Consider the following 22,891-nt stretch of genomic DNA (forward strand, 5'->3'; position numbering starts at 1 on the left):
GCCTTTGATTGCTTTTGCTTGTTCTAACCGTCTCTTGCTTTTTCACTATATCAACGAATGTCTTTCTTTCGTGATCAGCTGAAAGGTATTTGACACTCTTTTAGTGTACTTTATTTTTCTCCAGAAATAGCTAGTCTACTTTTAAGTCTGTCGTTTTCATCTTTTAGATTTTCGTCTTTTATGTAATGAATGACGCCTTCTATTCTGGATTGATAGGTGAGCCATTTTGTGGGTTCTTCTATGACTCCATCTTCGTATTTTGTTTCTGCCATTTCTTTTCCCACACATCCTGTATATTATCAACAAACTTGAGTGCATTTTGATAGTTATTCACAGCTGAAGTGCAGCTGTCTTCTACACTCTGAACTTCGTTCTGAACTTTATTTCTTAACGATTCAACATATCTTACTTAATTTATATACGGCGGTAATGTTTCGTTAAGAAATCGTATGTCACTAGTTGGATAATGTTTCCAAGACGCAAGATTGGAAAAGCAGGGTCTGTGAATATTGAGAATGGTTACCCGATCTCAACTTCATGAACTTCTCCATTTAAAATCTGAGTTGCGTACTGTAAAATTCCTGAAGAGAATACAATTTCAATGGCTCCTTTAGATTCTCACATGCTGAGTTTTAGAGAAGCATGGTGAAGCATTTGTAGAAGGTGGTTTTTTTTTTTTTTTAGAATGGTGGCAGACATGTGGTAATATGCTGCCCATCAATTCGCCTTTGTTTACAGACTTTATAGCCATTCTGTACTTATAATTGTGAAAGCCATTTTACAAACAGATGTTTATTCACAGAAGGACTTTGCAGTAGGCCTACATGTTAGCACAGAACAGACTTTCAACAACACCTATTTTAACAATAGTATATATCCTTAAACTTCTTTTTTTTTTTTCAAATCCACGATAGAAACTTTCTGAATTTACGAGTTAGTTTGTCCTCTATTCGTTGTAAGTACTTTTTTTTTCATTTATCATGATGAAAAAAGATACGACCTACTTTCTGAATGATGTAACTTTTATACTAACCAGAATGAACGTTTCATAAATCAATTTCTGTTTTCGCTTATGCAGCAGGGTATGTACTGTGTTAAAAGAACTCGTATAAGAATGCATCCCGAGATATTTTAAATACATTCGTTAACTAAAATTTTCAGATTCCTCTCAATGTAACAATCTTGGTTTCCTAATACGTATTTAACTTTAGTTAATAACTTTTCTGACTTTCTTAGAAATCGTGTAATAATGAGTGGTAGTAAGTAGTTTCTAGAAAATGCTTATAGCTCCCTAACTGTAAGTTTTAAAATACTGTTCTGGAAGTAATGATAAGTCGGGATGATGCGGAAGGAATAGAAAAAAGGTTAATTATAGTGAACGCTTAGCGGAGTCCCTTTTTAACTGGCCGATGCTTGACGTAGGTGTGCACTTCTACAATCAGACAAATAACAGAGAGGAAACATGAGAGCAAAAGAGAGAAGAAGCATATGGAGTAGCAGAATAAAATAATTTGACAGAGTACGTGTAGTGATGGATTCACATGTGGTGTATCTGCAAAACTATCAACAAAGCTATCAATGTTCTTATTTGCATGTGATTACAACTTTATCTTAACATCAATTTTCTGCCTGCTGCTTATTCTGTCTGTGTGGCTTTCAGAGAAGGAAAGCAGCAGACTGTGACGTCACAGAACATTCATTTGGCAATGACTGGATAGAATGGAAAATAAAGTAGTCCTTCACAGTGGCGTAGCACACTTTTGCGGGCCCCCCCGCAAAGTATAGAGAAGGGGCCCCACTTGTAAAGCCGACACAAGTAAGGTGGAAGTTCTACTTCTTTAAAACTTTATTCATCGCAAGACTTCGGGGCCCCTATACATCGGGCCCCCCCCGCACTGCGGGGGTTGCGGGGGCAGCTGCTACGCCACTGGTCCTTCATAAACGCAGATGCTTGGAATTAAATCAGTTACCTTTCGAACCACAGGTAACCACCCTATTACTGAGGCACCGTGCTTCCCAAAAGTGGCAGTATTAACACAGACAACAACTACGTTGACGATTACACTACGAGTAGATTACAGATGGGAAAATGGGCGTCCTTGTCCAGCTCTGTTCTATCAGGGGGGCAAGGTGGGGCGCTCGCCCTCCTTTAGAGGAAATTGTGCTTCGAAAAATCGAAAACCCAATAGATACTTTAGAATAGTTACCGCAAAATTTAAGACTACATTTGAAATGTCGCTTATACTTGCCCCCCTAGGAAACCACAACATGGGCGCCCTTGGAGATGGATTATCACCTCATAGATGATTTGATTGAAACAGTTTTAAAAAGAAAAGAAAAGAAAAACATAGACAGGAAACTTCAGAATAAATATCTATTATCCTTATATTATATGCATAATAAATCTAAACATGGATTTCTAGGTTGCATGGGAAATAAAAATATATCTATAAAGTTCTAGTTGGTAAGGACCATAGAAAAGATCTTTAGGGAGGGAGCGATAATACAGGGTTTTCAGCGACTCGAAAATTGGAACATCAATACTTTTGAACCATAGGTGCGAATGAAATGAAACTACCACCCAGAGAAGGCCTAGCGTTGTAAATATTTTTGAGATATATAAATTATGGAGATTCGACGTTCCTCACTAATTAATGCCAGATACATACGAAGGTTTTTTTTTTTTTCGAAACATGGAAAAAAAATCACAAATTAGAGGTAGTTGTAGCATTGTTTGTGGATAAATGGGAATGTGCACTGAGAAAAATCAGTTCTCCGGACAGCGGTATATAGTACATATATACGGAATCCTCTTGCTTACTACAGAAATCAGTACGGAGCATACGTTATCCGTATGCTACATAGGCACTGCCCTTAGATGTTACATCATGCCGTTGCGGAATGTCTGACATCTAATAGTTCTCCGTATATCACATGCATATACTTATGCCATATTCCTCAGCTATATGTTATATACGTCCATTTGAATGTGTATTCTTGACCGCCTATATTGTTTTATACGGAAAGTACGTACAGATGGAACATTTTTACAGAAAGTACTATAAAACATGCGTTTTCAGTTATACGTCTGCTGTACATTGTCCTAAAACTACAGGAATTACTCATGTGTTTTACCTTTCTAAGTACGCCACCTACAATATTCTTTTTTCAGTGTGGATGGGTAAAATGGGTAGGAATACACTATTCTGAAACAAGAACGACTCACTGACACCAAGTGCAGACACCTAATGGGCTAATAATGGCGTGTCGTTAAAAAAAAAAAAAAAAAAAACCTTTTCCGGGATTATTGGCATATTGCAGCGCTGATACTTTGCTACTTTCCATGTTAAAATAATAATACCAGACGATGTCAACACATGTGAATGACCATTAAGTATCCAACAGTGGCAAATCACTAAAGGAAACGTAATATTATGTCTAACCTTGGCCATGGCTTCCTGTTGATTAATAAAAATGATTATGAACAGATTAGTAGGGTGAGAATATGGGAGAAAACGGGATAACTCGAGAAAATCTAGCGATACTGTGTTGTTCTTTCACAAACGCACATGCTTGGAGTAAAATCAGAGACTTTTCACACCAGAGATTAGCTCTGTATCATTGAAGCACCGTGCCTCCCAGAAGTATTGTAATATCTCACAATTTGCTTGAATGGTGGCGTGGTTTCTCAGTGGTAGAGCGTTCACCGCCGGTGCTTGGGATCCCTGGTTCTATCCCAGCTCGTGCCATGTGGACTTTGTGGTGGACAAACACCGTGCTCGTGGGTTTTCCCGGGGTTCTCCCGTTTTTTCTCACTTTCTACATTCCACTATTTCATTCATCTATCATCATCACCGTCTCCTTTAGCCTAACCGGCATAACTGTGAGACGTAAAACTTAAAGATTTCATTTCATTTCAATTTGCTTGAAGGAATCTCAAATAGTTTTCTTGTTAAAAATAATGTAAAATTAAATTTTATTTTTAAAACCATTGAAAAGGCAAAAGACGAATATATAAATTGGCTTTTTTTGCACTTCGTTTTTTGTTCTTACAAATACAATTCAAGTTACAATGTTAAGAAATAAAATTAGAAAAAAAAAAATAAATACAAAAGTGACGAAATATTAATAGCTACAACTTTTAGAGAAATTCGAAAACCACGTATTGGTGACCTCTAAAGATTCTATTTGTATATTGTGAAACAAGGTTTCACTTTCTATGGCTAGGAAGATATGCGTGACAAACTACAAAAAATTAAAATTAAATAAATGTTTTAATTTTAACGCAGGTAATTAAAGCAGGCCGGTAACCAGCCCAAAAATGTAGGGCGGCGTAGAAGTTAGGGGGGGGGGCGATCCAACCATTTTATGATTCATCACCATATTATAGTTCATTTGCAAGCCTACTGTGAAAATTTTAGGGGGGGCAGCAAAAATTTAGGGGAGGCGGCCCCCTAGACCCTCCGTGGAAACGGGCCTGAATTAAAGCGAATGATTATGGAAGAATTGGCGAAATGAAAATATGGGGGGGGGGAAACGGGAGAAACCCGAGAAAACACATGGACACGATATTGTCCACTAGAAACTTATATTAAAGGGGATCGAATCAAGAGAACCCTCGCACTGTCACAGAACCATTGTTCTCCCTTTCTAATATTAAAACTGGAACATAAGGATGTTTACGTAGTTGCAGGAAATAAGATGTTCCCCAATCAAATTCAGCACCGTTCGAAAGATCTTTTTGAAATGATTCAATATCCCAAATTTGAAATACCATAACTCGGTCTGTTGGGAGCGGATTTATTAGGACAAGTCTCTAAACTTACTTCCTGTTTTATTATGCAACAATTTTGTTCCATTTATAGTTTACCTTTAATTCAAAATGTTGTTTTGAGAGACTTATTTGGTCCTAAAAAAATATTTTTTTCTTTGTTTTAAAAGACTTACTTGGTCTTATAAACATTTCTTTTCCTTTTTACATATTAACATTCTTGATTTAGAAAGCTCTATACAACTCAGTGCAATTGTTATGTACATGAATAGTTAATTTCTAAAATGTCTCTGCATTATGTAATGTTTTGGGAGGCCTTTCCACAGTTGTTGGGTTCTATGGATATTAACGTCGTATCTCGTACGATATTTACATGGAGAAGGCAGGCAGGGAGTTTGTTTAGCTACAGGGAGCAAAATCTGGCAGCAGATGAGGTCGTTTAGTGGTTCAGAAACCGCGCTGGATAAACCATAAAAGGGTTTTAAATATTACATCGCTTGGGGGAAGGCATGATTTCGGAGGTACAGCCACACAGCTCTGTATTAGCGCTGTCAGCTTCACAGTAAATTTTGCCTTTGCAGACTACTGAAAGGTCAAATGTCACCATACCACAATCAATGTTTGTTCCGTGAACGAACATATCGAAAGTTTTTACTTTAACATAACTGAACGCGCACAATATCAAAAATGTTGCTTCTTTTCCTGTGAATACAAAGGCTAAGACTTAGTTATCAACTCGTTACCTTCCTTTAAGTTTATAAAGACTAGATTTGAATTACAAAGAACTAACAAAACGTATCCCACTAGTCTAGCGACTAACGCGCACGTCTTTGGTGCATGTGGTTTCGGGTTTCAATCCCGGTGAGAGACTATTGAAATGTGAATATATTTCGGAGGCTCGTATTCCATATTAAATTGAATGACTAAGTCTCATACAGTCTCAGTGCTTAAAGGGACGCCAGAGCTTAAAGGTTCAATGCTAAAGTGCAACCAATAATAATGAATTCACAAATAATGCAACAAATAATAAATACGAGTAATATTACTTGACATAATTACAAGGAAGGTGGGACCAATTGAAATATAAAAGTAAAGCCTGCTAGCGTTCTCGCATTAGAATGAGTGTAAAAAAAAAAAAAAATCGATTTTAGGTGAGGTCCGTGTGATCAATCCGTAAGCTCGATGATTGGTGGCAGTTGCAGTGGATATCTAGTAGGGACAATTTTAGTCAATTTATTTTAATCCTATATTCTGAACATGCGATAGGTTTCATAAATAATTAATAATATTTGGCTAGTGGATATAAACCTACTTTCCTTGTAATTAAAGATGTATATACCAACTATAAGAAAGAGAGGAGGATAGGATTAAAATTGATATTTCTCGTACAGAAGGTCTGTACTTTTATACCCACAGAAGATTTACACCTAACAACTAACCTTCTGTGGGTGGTTCAATTCGACAAAAAATAAGCTTGACAGAAATTTGCTTCTTTAAGATAGGTTCCTATTCCCACCATTTTTTAAAATGTAACTTGGGCTGATATCATACCATACCATAAACAGTATGGTATGGCTCATTTTATCTGACCATTTTGATAGAAAAATGAGATACCGATTCTATGAACTATCATTATGGGTGTTGTCTTTTCAACAAATCAAAACAACTTAGAATAAATTGTCAAATATTCTGGTATAAAATTTGTTAAAATACATGGCAAACCCACACGAGGAATAGATTGAAATATCGATTAATCATTGTTAAACACAATTTGAACGCCTTCTCATAAGAATATTATTTTAACACAAAGCTTGACTTTTTAATTTATATTCATTTGTAGATCTATTTTAGAGTTTGGTCTTTCAATGTGTTTTTGTCTGAGTAATCACATCGCTTCTCGGCCTGTGGTAATACAGGGTGTCCAATATACAATGCAACCCGGAGTTTGGGATAGTAGAACTTTTGAACCTGAAGCGATACACAAATAATGGTTATACCAAAAGGAAGCCTTGTTCATGCATATATTTTTAAACTAGGAAGCAACGATTGAAGTACACTAGGAACCACACAGTGTTGTCATATGTAACCAAAGGTGTAAATAATTTTTTTTTTTTTTTTTTTTTTTTGCAAAACATGTAAATTGACACAACTCATACGTATGGATGTTATGTCATTAATTTTCAGTTTTAGTTGGAGTAGCTTGGAAACTATGGAGCAGAAAAAATAATTTTTCATTTGCACCGATAACTAATCGGATGGGGCCTCTGTAAGGGGAAACTAGGGAAATCGTAGTTTTCGTGAATTAACACTCTGAATTTGCAACTTTGCTGACGTTTCAGTCCATCAAAGGGTGTGTTAAGGGTCTGTCTATATTATGCAATTCCTGAAAAGAAAGAAAAAGAGACTTTGAAATTATTATGATAAAACTGTTACTTACATGAACCCAGCAACACTGCTACTACCACGCAATGTGTTATCTGCTTTACAATAGATGCTGGAAGTACCCTCTCTTTTGATTGAAACACAGGTTCACGCGTTTCACCATGTTGGCAGCAACTTTACGAAGAGTAGAAGTGTTAATGTTCTCAATGGTACTGCGAATGTTCGTTTCCAGGTCTTGTAAGTTCGAGGATTGTTCCTGTATACCTCTTGCTTTAACTAGCCCCATAGAAATAAATAGCAGCGTTGCCGGGTGTATGTAAGTAAAAGTTTTTTCATGATAATTTCAAAGTTTCTTTTTCATTGTTTTCAGGAATTGCATAATGTAGACAGATCCTTAACACATCTTTTGATGCACTGAAACATCAGCAAAGTTGCCAATTCAGAGTGTTAATTCATGAAAACTAAGATTTTCTTAGTTCCCCCTTACAGAGGCCCCAACCGATTAGTTATCGGTGGAAATAAAAAAAAAATTCTGCTCCATAGTTTCCAAGCTACTCCAACTAAACAAACTGAAAATTAATGACAGAATATCCATACGCATGAGTTATAAGTCAATTTACATGTTTTGCAAAAAAAAAAAAAAAAAAAATCCTTTCTTGCTGCTAGCTCTTAACGTTTTTGTTCTGATCGTTGTTGACAGCGGACGAACGGACGGACATAGTTGTTCTATAAGGCTTGATGTCCTTTTGCGTAGTTTAGTTTGGAAGTCTAAAATGTGTCATCAACCTTAGAGAAGCTCATGAAAGAGGATGTGTTGGGGAAAGTGTTATTCCGTAGAAGTGGTAAAAAGGAAAAGAAAGAAAGAAAGAAAAGAGGAAAAATGTGTAGTTCGATGGAGCTTGATCTCCGGCTGACCTGCTACATTAAAGAAACATCCAATCACATCAATAGTGTCCTTGCAGTGTGTGTGTGTGTGTGTGTGTGTGTGTTTTAACACATCCTCTTTTTATTTTTCTTGTCACGTACGGTGAATTGAAAGGGAGGGTCGAGAGAGGTGTTCAAAAAACAAACCTCATTCCAAAGACAAACTGTTTCCTGGAGACGAACCACAGTCATTTCGATCACAACGGAATTGCGTTTTCATTCAGTTCTAACCAAAGTCAATACCATTTCTTTTTTTTTATTTATTTCTAAAATCCAAGGTTACCTTTCTGTATAATCCTGGATTCTTCTTGTGCTTCGCTGAACTAACAGATGAACACCACAACACACAGACTTCCACTAATACCGTCTTTAGCATGACCTGGATACGGAATTCTGCTATGCGAACAACGAGGAACTTATTGCCAGCCAGCAAAAACACAAAGTAAACTCTATTAACCCAGGAAACTTTACATCAAGTGAAGTATACAGTTTATTTTTAGGAGCATTGATTTTTTTTTTTTCAAGAATACTTTTTTTTTTTCATGCGAGCATTCAAGGCCAGGGCGAATTTCTTCATAACGCAAAATAGAATTTAAGAATATACAACAAGGCTTACTAAATCTAGCATCTATAGTTTTTCAGTACTTTACTAAAACTTGCATTTTAGTATTTTCTAATCCGGTGGTTTCTTTTATTTTCTGTAGTGCCTATATTCCGAGAAAATATGCTGCAGTCCTAGGTTTTCAAGATTACTTCATAAACTTGACTGAATGCTCGGAAAATTTAGTGATAGTGTCTTATTCTTGATTTTTCTGGTCTTGATTTTTTTAATAAAATGATTGATTTATCAGTATATAATGAGATCTGCTTTTTACCTTGCTCAAGTGACAACTTCAAGAACGTTGAATCGATCTTACGGAGTGTGTTTGATGCGGACATGAGCTTTGTACCAAGCCTGTAAGGAATAACTAGATAGAATGTATAACAATAATATTTATATATATGTATATGTTGATGTATACAACAGTTCGTAACTTATGTCATTTTTTCTTTATGGCCAGACTTGAACATTTAACTTGTGTGGCTAGACATGTATAAACATGTTTTTCTATACAGTTTAAATGTAATCTGTAAAGAAACCATTAATAGTGGATGTATTTGCAATTATAAAGAAGTAATTTTGTAAATAAATAAATAAATAAATAAATAAATAAATAAATAAATAAATAAAAAGGTAAATTCAGAAAATCTTCGGAAAATACATTAAATATATTTTATCTTTAGTGTTATCATTGAACAAAGTGAGTAAACTACTTTTTTTTATTAGTTCCAGCAATTTTGATATAACGAACTTAGGCCTAATATATAGATGTTATAGATGGGCCAGGAAATATCATTTAGAGAAAGAGAATTGCCCTATTATTACATACTTTATATATTTCGGTAAAAGTATTCCTGATTTCAGAGCGGAGATTTGAACTTTAATTCAAACACATTACATTATTTTGTTCTTTTGACTTTTTTTTTTTTTTTTTTTTGTAAGACATAGCGCTCATCCTGTTTAGTCCTTCCTAATAGACAAGTTTAGATTCGAATATTTTTTTCTTTTCAATTTAGCATAAGGCTAATGTGTCCAGTGGAAACACTTCATGCGTTGAATTCAAGTCTGTAGATTTGTTACTATAAAAGATAATTCGAGTTCTCATTTTCTTCATATCTTGATGAATCATTTAATGAAATAGTCCAGACAAATTAGAATTAGGAATCAATGTTCCTTTCTGCTAAACATATGCAAGTACTTTGAGATCAAATTACTCATATAAGAATACATTTTAAATTATTATATCCTATTTACAAATTTAAAATTATCTGTTGCTTTTAAATTATTGTATCCTATTTATAAATTTAAAATTATCTGTTGCTTTTAAATTATTGTATCCTATTTACAATTTATCTGTTACTAATTTGATATGTATCTTTTAAATTATTCCAACAGAACTCTCTTATGGACGGCAATAAACTTAATGATTGGTTAGCTTGTTTTTCACAATATAGTATAAGTTATTAATTCAGAAGACACCACAAATCAAGCTAAATAATTGGTACTTGGAATTATCGAACCATCCAAAATTAGTGTACAGTTTGTTTTCCTAGAAAGCAAGAAGCCTTTTTTCCCTTGATCAAACGGAATAATTTTCTCTGTAATGCGTTGAGCTTAATGATTGGAAATAGTTTCGGTCCATGCTAAGTAATATGGAGAGAGCAAAACCACGAGCTCGTATGTATATAAATTTAAACTAAAAATATTTTATCTGGAATTTAAACAAAGTATCTTTAAGGGGAAAACAGCGTACTTTGAAGACTTTTGAATAGATGTACAATCTTTTCAAGGTTCTTTCTAAGGAATTGAGAGTTTGTGATTATTTATCTCATATGAAGCACTAATACTTCTAATGAGTACTTTTGTGAAAACTTCAAATTAGATAGTCTATGTTGTCTATTTTAAGTTCTTCATTTTAGCTTTTAATTACATGACATTTGTATCAGTTTCAAATCATTGGCAAAGTATATAGAAAATATTTATTTCGTTACTTTTTGTAATTAAATATATATTTTGGAAAAAGAAGTAGAATGATTTTCTTTTGAGCTTGTTAGAACGTTAATGATTTGTTTTTCATAAAGTAAAATTAATGTAATTAACTTTTTTATTTAAAAAGAAAAGTTAGTCCATATTGTTTCAGAAGTCATGAACTTCGCAAAGAAGTTATCAATTAAAATAGTTTAACTTTACACTTTTGTCACAAACCTTCTAAAATAAATATTATTTCATTTGATGTCTTTTTTTTTTTAACCGCAACAAGTAGTTTGTTAAACTTCATGCATAACTGAAGTCTCAAAATATACTTCGATATTCGATATATATATGGAGATGTTCGAGAAACGTATTTCAACACGTTTATAGCCGACTGTTGAATTAGTAACGTCTAACTCGCTCATGTGTAGCATAGGAGCGAGATTTTACAATTTAGAGAAAAGTCGAGAGAAGTACAATGAGTGAAGGAGGGGAGGGGGCATGACGTAGGAGGGCAAGTGTTGACAGTGTATACACAGTCATCGTTCCATGAGTAGTAAAATTAAAAAAAAAAAAAAACTTCGTTATGAATGTTGTTGATTTTCATCAATGTATTATTATGAACGTCAGGCCACCTTGCCAGTTTCTTTCTCTCAAATTGAGGAGAGGAACAAACTGTGATGTCAAAGAGCATTCAGTTGGAAATTACTATATTAGACCAACAAAATACTCCTGCAAATTAAAGAATTTATTGCAATAAAATATGTAAATCTTAAATTACCTAAGAAGCAGTATAACTGTCTGTAGAAACCCAAGACTATATATATAATGAGTAAAGAATTAAAGATTAGAAAGCACATTTTTATTATAAAATCAAAGCAGCGTGATACAGCAAATACGAAGGCAAAAGAAAAAGTTATTTCAATGTAAAATCTTAAATGTGTGATGTAACGGTTGAGTCGCAAACAAATTATTAACGAACTTAAAAAGTATAACTGACCAAATATATATATATATATATATATATATATATATATATATAATATATATATATATATATATATATATATATATATATATATATATATATAAAATATGTGTGTGTGTGTTATTTGTGATTTCTTTTCAATTTTGAGCCTTCCATTCGGTAGAGCATCAAAAACTCTCTCAAAGAAGTGATGGAATTTTTCGCGTCACTCTTATCGTTCCCGAGATATTGGCCCCCTCCCCCCAAAAAATACGATTTCAGGAGATTTAAGGACCCATATCATATCTCGGGAACCGTAAGTCATAGAGAGATCATGTTGCCGTTGATCAATAAATAAGAGGATGGTAAATATTTTGGTATCAAATAGTAACCAGTGACACTGTTCCCAAGATATTGGTCAAAAAAGTTCGGGTTTCAGGGGATTTAAGGAGCCATATCTCGGGAACCACAAGTCATATATATAGAGAGAGAGATTGCAAATTTTTCAATTTTGAGCCCTCCACTCTCTCCATAAAACAACATACCGTAGAACGTTTTAACATAACTCTTAAACAAAACATGTGGAAAAAATTTAGCACACGAAGAAATTATAAATGGATAGATATATTACATGAATTGTTTAATGAGTATAATAATAAAATACATAGAACAATTGGTATAAAGCCTGTGGTAGTAAGAAAATTAATTCTTTTTAAGTTCGTTCTGGCAATACTCTTAGAGCATTCTCAACTGGTTATAATTTAATTTCTTTTACGGCTTGTCATTTACATGTGTACTGTGCTAGAAACTTTATAATTATAAACTTCATTATAATAATAATTATGTTAAGGAAGTAGTTGTATTTAAACAATTCGAAATATTTTTAACTATGTATTCTAGGAAGTATGGTACAGAATGGTAGTAAAATTATTTTGCTGCTATGAATAATATACTTCTATTAGTTTTATTATACTTAAGTTAGAAATCTATTTGAAATTTCTTAATTCTATTGGATACTTTGGAGATCTGAACTCGAATCGTGTACAACTAGTCACCCAGTGAATGTCTTTTTAGCAATATTTCATTACTGTAGATTTGGAAACGTTCGAAAGAGAACTTGGGCAATTTAAATTTCATGGTTATGATTCTTTCATCGGAATTTGTACTACAAAAGTTTCTACCATCTATCGTACATGTCGATATTAGTTGCTTTGACACTTAGAACACACACACACACACAAAAAAAAAAAAAAAAAAAAACTGAAAACGTGCTTTTATAAAGATGAAGACGACGACTGAAGATGAAGAAATAAGTGCCATAGTTTCTTTTGAATTTTCCTTTACTACGTGAGAAATATAATCCGTTGACGGGGAAAGAGACTAATGAGACAGTCCAACGACACTGGGTGGATAGTGGCGTTCTCTCTCCTCACTACTTTTTGTTCCCAGAAAGGTAGAAAATTTTATGTAGCAACTTGAGCCATTATTTTCGCCAGTAACTATCATAAAATTTAATACATGTTATAATATTAATGATTTATGTCTTTTGGTTGTTATTTATTTATGATTTTATTCTTTCAGGATTTGGATCACATCTCTCTCTTGATTTGCTAATGTCAGGAATCATCACCTCGGACGGATTACATTTTCCTAATCAAGGTGTGTATAAATAACTCGGAAAATTTTGGTTTATACGTGGGATGACTGTACTCTATCTTTCCATGTGTAATGCTCTTTTTCGCTAATAATATTTATTAGTTTTTACAGGATGAATATAGACTGGAATACGGATTTTTGAAATAAATTAGTTTCAAACGTTTATTATTTTTTAAAATCCTAAATTGTTTTAGTAAAAGTTTGAACATTTGCATACAAATAAATGCAAATTGTTAGCTATTATTATTTACTTAATAAGATCTTTAACTAAATCTTTCGTGTTCCACAAAATGTGTGACTCTTACAACTACGTCCTGAACATTTCTGTGCACTAAAACTCAATATCTTATTTAACCTCTTCATTCTTAATCTTTTCATATATCACTTATAGTTCTCTTATATCAACAATCTTCAATCAAATCACATTCTATCCTAAATCATAATCATACATCATGTTACTCCATATCTTCATAATCCCTATTCATTATCTTAAATTATAATCATCTATAAACAAATTATCTCATATCATTTGTTATTTGCACATGCTATTATTGATTACTTCGTAAGAGTAAGTGTCACATTCATAAGCACTTCGTGCCCATCTCATATTCCAACACAAATATGCTTTAAACATCATCACCGTGTTTTAAACCATTGAAACTTTTGAAAAAAAAAATACTTAGCTAATGAAACGTTTCTTAACATGTTCAGCTAATGAATCGTTTCTGAAAATGGTTAGCTAATCAAACGTTGTGGAAAATATTTAACTAAATGAATGTTTTGCAGAAAGAAAATGTAGTTAGTTATACGCTTCACAAACCATTAGTAAGTAGACATTATAAGTGAAAGTCAGACAAATACATTAATTTAATTTTTTAAAAAAGTTTGGTAATACATAAAGAATTCTGTTGATGGTGTTACTAATTAGAAAAACAAATAAAAATGTTGCACTTTGCATTTCTATTGTAGGACGTCATCATATTTCAATTTTACTTAGTAATATTAATAGAGATTGTTTTTGAATCCTTTAATACTGTGCTGATTAACATTTACCACTGTGGATTATGATCTTAAGTAAGCCGTTCTTGTCTCGAAAACTCGTAATTTTTAAAATTCGAGACGAATGAAAAACCTGAAAATTAAAGTCTTCGTTTTCAAGTCGATACAAGAAAATCCACGAATCTTGTAGGCAACATTAGTTCACGCAAGTCTTACGTAGTATATACCTATATAAATTGATAAAGAGATCGTAAATATAATGGAAGTGCATTTATCAACATTTATAGAGGCGCAAGTCATTACGGAATACACTCCAATTATAAATGTGGTTTAAATGTAGAGCTTGGAATCTAATTCATTATAATCGTGATATATTTTATACCTGTCTAGGCCTAATTTAACATAATCTGAGTACATAATTGATTCTTATAATAAAAAATAATAAAGGTTTGAAGTTAAATTCTTGTCATACCCTTATCATCATTAAATCATGTAATGATATGTTGTAAGTCATTACATAATGAATGGTTAAGGCTGGAACTATTTATACAGAACTATTTAACTGTTAAACTACATAAATTAAGTATGTGTTATTCAGTTGTTTTTTATTCGCGGTTTAAAAGTAAGGTAGTCTAATTTCTACATGAATTGAATTAATTCTGAATGAAAACTTTTTATCAAATATTTGATCAATTGTGTACTATTATTTTTATTATCTTATTTATTTTATTACTGAAAGAAGTTTAGTCTGGATCTTTACATTTCATATACACTCCGGTAACGTGCCATGTTAAAATCCGTTACCAATAGTCATCTGCGCAAATCTGTCTTCAACACTGGAGGAGTAGAAGGGTAAGACCGTTCGTTTAATCATCATCTTTTTTAAAGCGATGTTAAAATATTTATGAAGTTGAAAAACAATTCTGTGGAGGATCAGGGGAGAAGAGTTGTCTTCAACATTGGAAGGCGGACAGATTTAAGGCTTATTCTGGGATCTCACTTTTCTTTGTGACAGTCGGACACAAATCATCATATTTCTCCCCCAAAAAACACATTTCAAACAGGGGAGTCATTTATGGGGGCAGGAGGAGGCAATTGCCCCCCCCCCTCCTCAGGAGTTTGAGGAATACATATACTTTAAGAGATTGTCTACTAATGTACTAGTACAAAACGTGAAAGTCTAATGTCGGTGATGCTCTTGCCCCCCCTCAAGTTAAGTCTGAAATGACGCCCCTGATTTCAAATCGGATTATTGGGGGGACAGTCCCCCAGTTTCAAGATTGGGGGACATGTATCCCTCATCCCCCCGGTATTTGTGCTAGTACCAATAGTTTTGATGTGTTGTGATGATTTTTGTCTTCGTTTGGATATGAACATGAAGGAACCTAGGTGTCAGGTAATCCTTATATATAGCATTTGAATGTCCCATTCCTCAGTGTACAATTCTACCAATATTTCGAAAAGTCTGGCATACAAATTTACAAAACTAGGCGAAACAAACCTTCAATATTCGAGAGGAGACTGGCAAATATACTTGGGAAATCGAAACGACGAAACGTCTCGTGGGCAACAATAGTTATGGACAAGCAGAAGGAAGCTATCTATATGTAGTTTCTAGCAGTGTCTAGAACTCAGGAAATTCCTACTTGCATTGTTGACCATTTCAAGTTCACATGATCTTCCTGGAATCAAACCAGAACCCGTCGCTTCAGAGGTTATGCGATGAAGCACTGAAGCACCATGTCTTCCGTGACACGAATGTCAACAACTTTTTTTTTTTTAATTGTTCTATCTGTAAAATTAAGAATGTTAACCTATCCTTATTTATTTGTAGATTTAAAGTTCCTTTCCAACGTCGAAGCTATAGTAAGATCACAAAGACGGGCTGACTTAGATAATACCATAACATTATTATTTACTAAACGCCAGTGTAACGCGAGGAATACGGTTGATATTAAAATAACAGTGATCCCGATTAAGATGACGAATAATATTAAGAAGAAGAATCAATAAATTTACAAGTAGTATGAATGTATCTGTTAGAATCTGCATCATTGTTAGTGTATCCATTAGAACACAAACGATAATAGATACAATCTGCTAATTAACAGTTGTTAGTTACATATGAAGTAAGTAAAGAAATAAACAGTGTGCTTAAGCAGAATCAATTATTATTGACAACGAATGACACTTTTTTTTTACCGCGATAAAGTCATAAAGTGAGTATTATGTTCTTGTTTTCATCTTTCTCTCTTTTCTCCAAATTTACACGTCAGAATTTACGTTGAAGAATGTCATTATATTCTGCTCTAAGTCATCTATCAGTTACCTCATGTGTTCTCTTTGGGTACTCTTATTGTTAAGGAAAAATAAAATTTCAAAGTTAATAATAATTCTGAGCTAGGTACAGTATCTCATGTACTGTGTACCGTTATCTTGCTACTGTCGTCATAGAAAGCATGATGAGTGTAAACTTCAGTATCAATTTCATCTTAATAAGTGGCTCCTATGTTACCCTGTTTCACAATATACCATTGGAAATCATGGACTTACAAAAATAAAATACTTTCGTCGATTTTCTCGATAAATACGCATGAGTATGTATTTAAACTTGCTCATATCATTTTCTTCAGCTCAATGAGATCCATCGATTGACATGTTTCATTTTTGGACACTTTTTTGTTAAATTTTAATAATATTGTAGAATTTTAACAGTAGCCATATTTCTAATCTGACACTGCTGTTTAATTTGTGTCAATGGTGTTATGACAAAATAGATGCCAGTCCATCATTGTAATTTTAATGTACTTCAGTGTAATATTACTGTAGCTATGATGATGCAACCGGATTTTAAAATCTTTGTGCACAAATAAATAAGGGTTGGCTATATAGTACATCCTGATTTTCTCCAATAGACGTAGCAATGTTTTAATAAAATAAGTTTTATCTTGCGAGAAGCAGTATACTTCACGACTCTTCATGACTAAACAGCTCACCTCTGAGGAAAGGAGCTCTAGTTTGATAATAGATGTGAGCTTGTAATGCAGAATATCGTGATTGATTTTTTCTAAAATTCTTCGTCCACTACTTCTACCCTGATTGCACTACCAGTTTTTATTAACTATTGTCATTAACTGTAGACAGACAGTTTTTGTAGTTTGCACACTCAGAAGGTGAGGAGAGGAGACGGTAAACCTAAAGAACATTTTTTTTTTGTCTGGTGCATGTTCGTATAAGTTAGTAATATTATCATGACTGCTTATCTCCCGAGTGCCTGAGAGCATCTCCCCAAATTTAGCATTTTCTCCCGAATTGACCGTTATTACGTATTCTACCTTTTGGCAGGTTTTGAGACGAAGATGATTTTAGGTTTGGGCCTAGAAATGTTTCTTTCCTGTTTATCCATCTTCAGCTTCCTCTTTTAACTCCCAATAGTTTCTTTTACTTTTCAAATCATCGATCAGTTTTGTTCTTTCTATTCGTCGCTTTCCTTCCATCTTTCCTTCTATGGCAGTATGAAGAAGACATTTTTTTCGCAAGATGTATCCATTCCAGTTGATCTTTCTACGAAGAATGCTGGCTGAAAGTATCCTCTTCTCTCCTATCCGTTTGAAAACATCTTCGTTGGTTATTCTCTCTCACACTCTATCTCTCTGTCCATTTTACTTTCTCCATCTTCCTCCAACAGTACACTTCGAAGCTCTCTAAATATCTCTCTTCTAACTTCCATAAAATCCAAGTCTTTGAATCGTACAGTCCAATACTCTATACTGTATATAGCACTTGACCGATCTCTTCCTTTTTGCCCCTCAAATATATCTTTCATTCCCTCACAGAAAAAAAAAAAAAAAACCTTTCTCCAGTTTTTCATTTTGAGTAAAAAGTTTCGTGTCTCTCCAAATATTCTCATGGACAGAAGCTGCGCTCCAAAACCTGTCTGCTTACTGTCGAATCTATTAATAATAATTTGATCGAACTCATTAAATTGTACTCAGTCACATTGATTTAGTTTTTCTCTATAATGAATACGTAAAACTCAAAATTCTATAACAGATCACACTTCAAAAATCTTGAGTGATCTTTCTTAGCCAAGTGCTTAACTTGCGTTCTATCTTTCAGGTATTTGGATAAGTCCCTGGGTTTGAACCCCAGTGAAGTCCCGTTTCATAGATTAGTGCTGAAATAATCACATTAAATTTCAATCAGTTCGTCTAGAGTAATCAGAAATTAAAAAAAAAAAGAAAAGTGTATTTGTGAAATTTGATATTATCGGCAAATTAAATAAGTTAGTTTAAACTACGTAGAATGTAATTGTCGAAAAATAAAGATTAATTTAAAATCGGATGAATATCCTCCGATCTCACGTAATGGCTTATCAGTCACTGATTTCTCAAAGATAATAATTTTCCCCCATATTCCCACGGCATTGAGGGAATTTCCGTACGGTATTGTTGGCTATCAACATAACAAAACTGTGAAATCATAATGGGAAATCCTAATCATTTGCTGATATTTCGTTACCGGTTACAAAATATTGCATATAGATCATAAGTAAATACCCAATATGAAGAGCACAACTCTGGAGAGTAATCTCCTATTTAAAATTATTTAAACCAAACTGGTTATTTTGTATATTTACATCCTACAGTATATAGGTATAAACAATGCAATATTTTTGATACAGCCAAAAGACACACAGCTCAACTCACTGTTTAATTACAGTTGCAAAGACTAATTACAGTTGAACGTATTAATAAAGGTTTTTAGCTGTGTAATACCAACTTGCATTATTAGAAGTTCATTTATTGCTGTTGAAATCGTTCAAGAATAAGAGAGTACAAGGGGGTATGTTCCCCTAAATTTCAAAGTTGTCTTATTTCAGTAATATTTATATAAGAAAATAAATACCTGCAGTAAATAACTTCCTGCAAAATTCTTCTATTTTGAGTATGCAAGGGTGAATTCCTTCCCCCTGATCCTCGCCATTCAATATTTTGCACTATAATTTCCGTTTTTTTTAAAAAAAAAAATTTTGAAGCACTGTGGCACATTCCTTTCATCTCCCCTTTGAGGCCTATACCCCCCACTCCATGAAGTTCAATTTAATGGAGAATAAAGTGGTGGGTATAGGCCTACCCCCTCCATATGTGCTGATATTGAGGATCGAGGAGGGCCTGGCTTTCCCAAATTGCTTGGGTCCCACAGAACCTGGATCTTTACTTGGGCGTATGACAACGAAACAGATACCTGAACGGTCCAATTAAAAATATAGGCACATAATACAATAGTTATTGGCCTTCCTCGTTGGTCGGAAAGAGTCAAAGACTTTTCAGGCTAGTCGTTCTGAGTGAGTTTATCCTGGGTTTTCCTCACCCACACCAAGTAAATGTCCGAATGGTTCCTAACATCAACGTAAGGCCGCTCCCTTCCGCCCCCATTTCCCTGGGTAGTTGGCTTGCCGATGGACGTCATCCATCATACGTGACGGGTTAAAATGGCTCTAAATGTCGAAAGCCCAGAAATATATAATTGCCAATTTCTATTTCAAGACTATCGAGACGAAACCGAGCCGAGATCGAAACAAGCATCTGTTGGTCGAGACGAGACCGAGATGGTGGATTTCGACTTTAGACTGAGATCGACATTACTACTTGTCAACCGAGATAAGATTGCATGTGATTCTCGTCTTGTCTCGATACCATCCTTAAGGTAAAGCTTTTTGATGAACAATCTCATGGTCAGTGGCAGCATGTGAGAAAACTCTTCGGTAAAAGAAAAAAAAAATACATATTTGTATCGCTCCGTAATACGGCAAATTATGGATGTCTTAAAATATTAAATAATAGTTTTGATAAAGTGGATACTTTCAAATGTCTAGGATCAATATTAACAGATGAAAATCATATTCACGAAGAAATTAAATGTCGACTAAAAGCAGGGAATTCGTGTTACTATTCGGTTCAAAATCTCTTGTTGTCGCGAGTTGTATCGAGGAATTTGAAGCTTAAAATATGTAACACGATAATCATGCCTGTTGTTCTGTATGGTTGCGAAACATGGTCGCTTACTCTGAAGGAAGAACATAGACTGAAAGCATTTGAGAACAAGATCCTGAGACGAATGTTGGATCCAAGAGAAACGGGAAAGGGGATTGGCGGAAACTTAATAACGAGGAACTACATAATTTATACGGTTTACCCAACATTGTTAGGGTCGTCAAGTCTAGGAGGCTTAGGTGTGCAAGTCATGTAGCTAGAATGGAAGAAAGTAGAAACGCTTTCAAAGTCTTGCCTAGAAGACCAATCGGAAAACGACCATTAGGAAGACCTAGGCGCAGATGGGAGGACAATATTAAGATTTATCTCGCAGAGATAAGGAATACTACGTAGAAACTGGATCCAATTGGCTAAGGATAGAAGTCAGTGGAGAGTTTTTGTGAACGCGGCATTGAACTTCCGGGTACCATAGGCCATAGAGTGAGTGAGTTTATAAACTATGGGAAGAAAACATAAATACGTTTTTATTGTTGATTAAAGTTTAGGATATTAGGTACGGTAAGTATTCTTCCTTAAGCTTGTAGCGATAACACTATCATATATTTTTTTCTACCGATGGGCCTTCCGTTACGAGCCGCCACTGATCGTGCGCAACATACAAGAATTAACCTTTGTTCTTTTGTCATTGAAATAATACTGGGGAGGTTTTGTTACTTTGTAGTTAGATGTGGAAATACAATTTTTTTCTTACCTTGAGTCATGTTTTGCAAGAATTAACAAACATATGCCAAGGTCTATTAACAATTTTATTCTAATGAATCAGTAAGTAGTTTTGTTTCTCCATTTGCACTGTCGAAACAGACAGGTAGACAAGACGGTGAGACTAGACAAATAATACACGTGAATATAAATACAAGGATTTATATATATATATATATATATATATATATATATATATATATATATATATATATATATATATATAATGTGTTGCAAAACAACACCGACAACGTTTGGGAGGTGATTCCTGACACCAAGATAAGACAAAAAGTATAGACCAACCTGGGTACACAAATGCTTCTTTTCCGTGTTATAGGCTGCCGAAAACATAAAAAATGAACTTTAAATTTCCATAGCTCCAAAACTATTAGACCTGCTGTAGTCGGATATAAACTTCACTTAGGAACTAATACGTGCGCTATTCAAAAATACATGTTTCAGAATCCTAAGGTACTTACGCAACAATTTTTATACAGGGACCTTGGCTACAGACATATAATTCGAAATACTCACCTACTACCTTTTATAAAAATTGTTGAGGAAGTACCGCAATATCCTAAATTTTGGATATTTGGATACGGCACATATTACTTCCTATGTGAAGTCTTGACCGGACTGGAAATTTAAAGTTCATTTTTTCATTATTTTTTTAGCAGCCTATAACTCCGAAAAGAAGCATTGTACCGTACACCCAGTTTGGCTTATACTTTTTGTCTTACCTTGTTGCCAGGAATCACCTCCCAAACGTTGTCGGTGTTTTGAAACACCCTGTATATATATGAAACATGTTTTCAGCTTTATACGAAAGACTATAGCAGTAATTTCCACGTGAACACTGAAACGTTACAATTGGCTGCTTTCTCTCTCTGTAAACCAGACTGACGTGAGAGTTAGAGTAGGCAAGAAACTTAACGTTGAGAAAGAGCAGTGTCGACATGCAAGGACATCAATGGCGTTGTCGATGGTTTCGCAGGCATTGGTGGATCCGTGGCTACACGTACAGCACACTTGATTACATTTGCATATTTCATTCTTTTTATCTCATCCTCTTTACTCATTTGCTTTAATGTTTCTCTCTTTTATTTATCAGACTGTAAAAGGGCGTTGTTATTACGTCATATATCGTCCAGTTGGAAATGACTGGACTATGGCAGTAATAGGACCAGATTTGCATAAGAGAAGCGATTGAGTACGATGGATTATACCTGATAAAATACATAGAAAAGCTTTAACTTCCAACTTTAGGAAGAGCGCCCAATTCAGTTAGTTTTACATTGTAAAGTGAAAATCAACATTCGATTACCTCAAAAACAACCCTACAATTTTGTTTATATTAAGGAAATCAATATTTTATATTGATAGTGTATGTAAGGGGGCACGGTGGCTCAAAGGTAGATTGCTTATCTCTGGTGCGTGGGGTCCGTGGTTTGATCCCCGGCCAAGAAAGTTTGTGGTGGACAACATCGTGTCCGTGGGTTTTCTCGGGGTACTCCCGTTTCCTCTCGATTTAATTTCACCAATTCTTCCGTCATTTACTCTTTACTCATCGTCTTCCTTAGCCTAACAGGCATAATCGTGGGACTTAGACTAAAGGTTTCTTTTCATTTTCATTTTGATAGCGTATGTGATTGAAATTAGGTTATTGATTTGTGTACGATCTCTGATAGAGGTTAATAAATATTTTTTTTTCAAATGAGTGTATAATTTGAAAATTTCGTAGTGTTGATGGTTATTAATGTAGTAGAAAAATTTCAAGAGGTGGGATTAGACAAGATGGAAATTCCCATCTCGCGAAAAATGACAAAGATTCTTATCTTGTAGATATCAATGGCTGATAAGCCGTT

The 22,891-nt window shown here is 34.2% G+C and overlaps 1 protein-coding gene across 4 annotated transcripts in view; it reads left to right on the forward strand.

Annotated features, from left to right (window-relative positions):
- Window positions 1–22,891, forward strand: part of LOC145686136 (synaptotagmin 1-like) — a 473,180-nt gene that overhangs the window by 218,945 nt on the left and 231,344 nt on the right. For all 4 annotated transcript variants that reach the window (XR_014131519.1, XM_081759121.1, XM_081759123.1 and 1 more), the window contains exon 2: window positions 13,198–13,275. The gene's annotated coding sequence lies outside the window, so the exon portion shown is untranslated. The remainder of the gene's footprint in view (window positions 1–13,197; window positions 13,276–22,891) is intronic.

This window comes from Thermobia domestica, chromosome 5 (assembly GCF_964235325.1).
Source record: "Thermobia domestica chromosome 5, izTheDome1.hap1.1, whole genome shotgun sequence".
In the NCBI taxonomy this organism is placed as follows: domain Eukaryota; kingdom Metazoa; phylum Arthropoda; class Insecta; order Zygentoma; family Lepismatidae; genus Thermobia; species Thermobia domestica.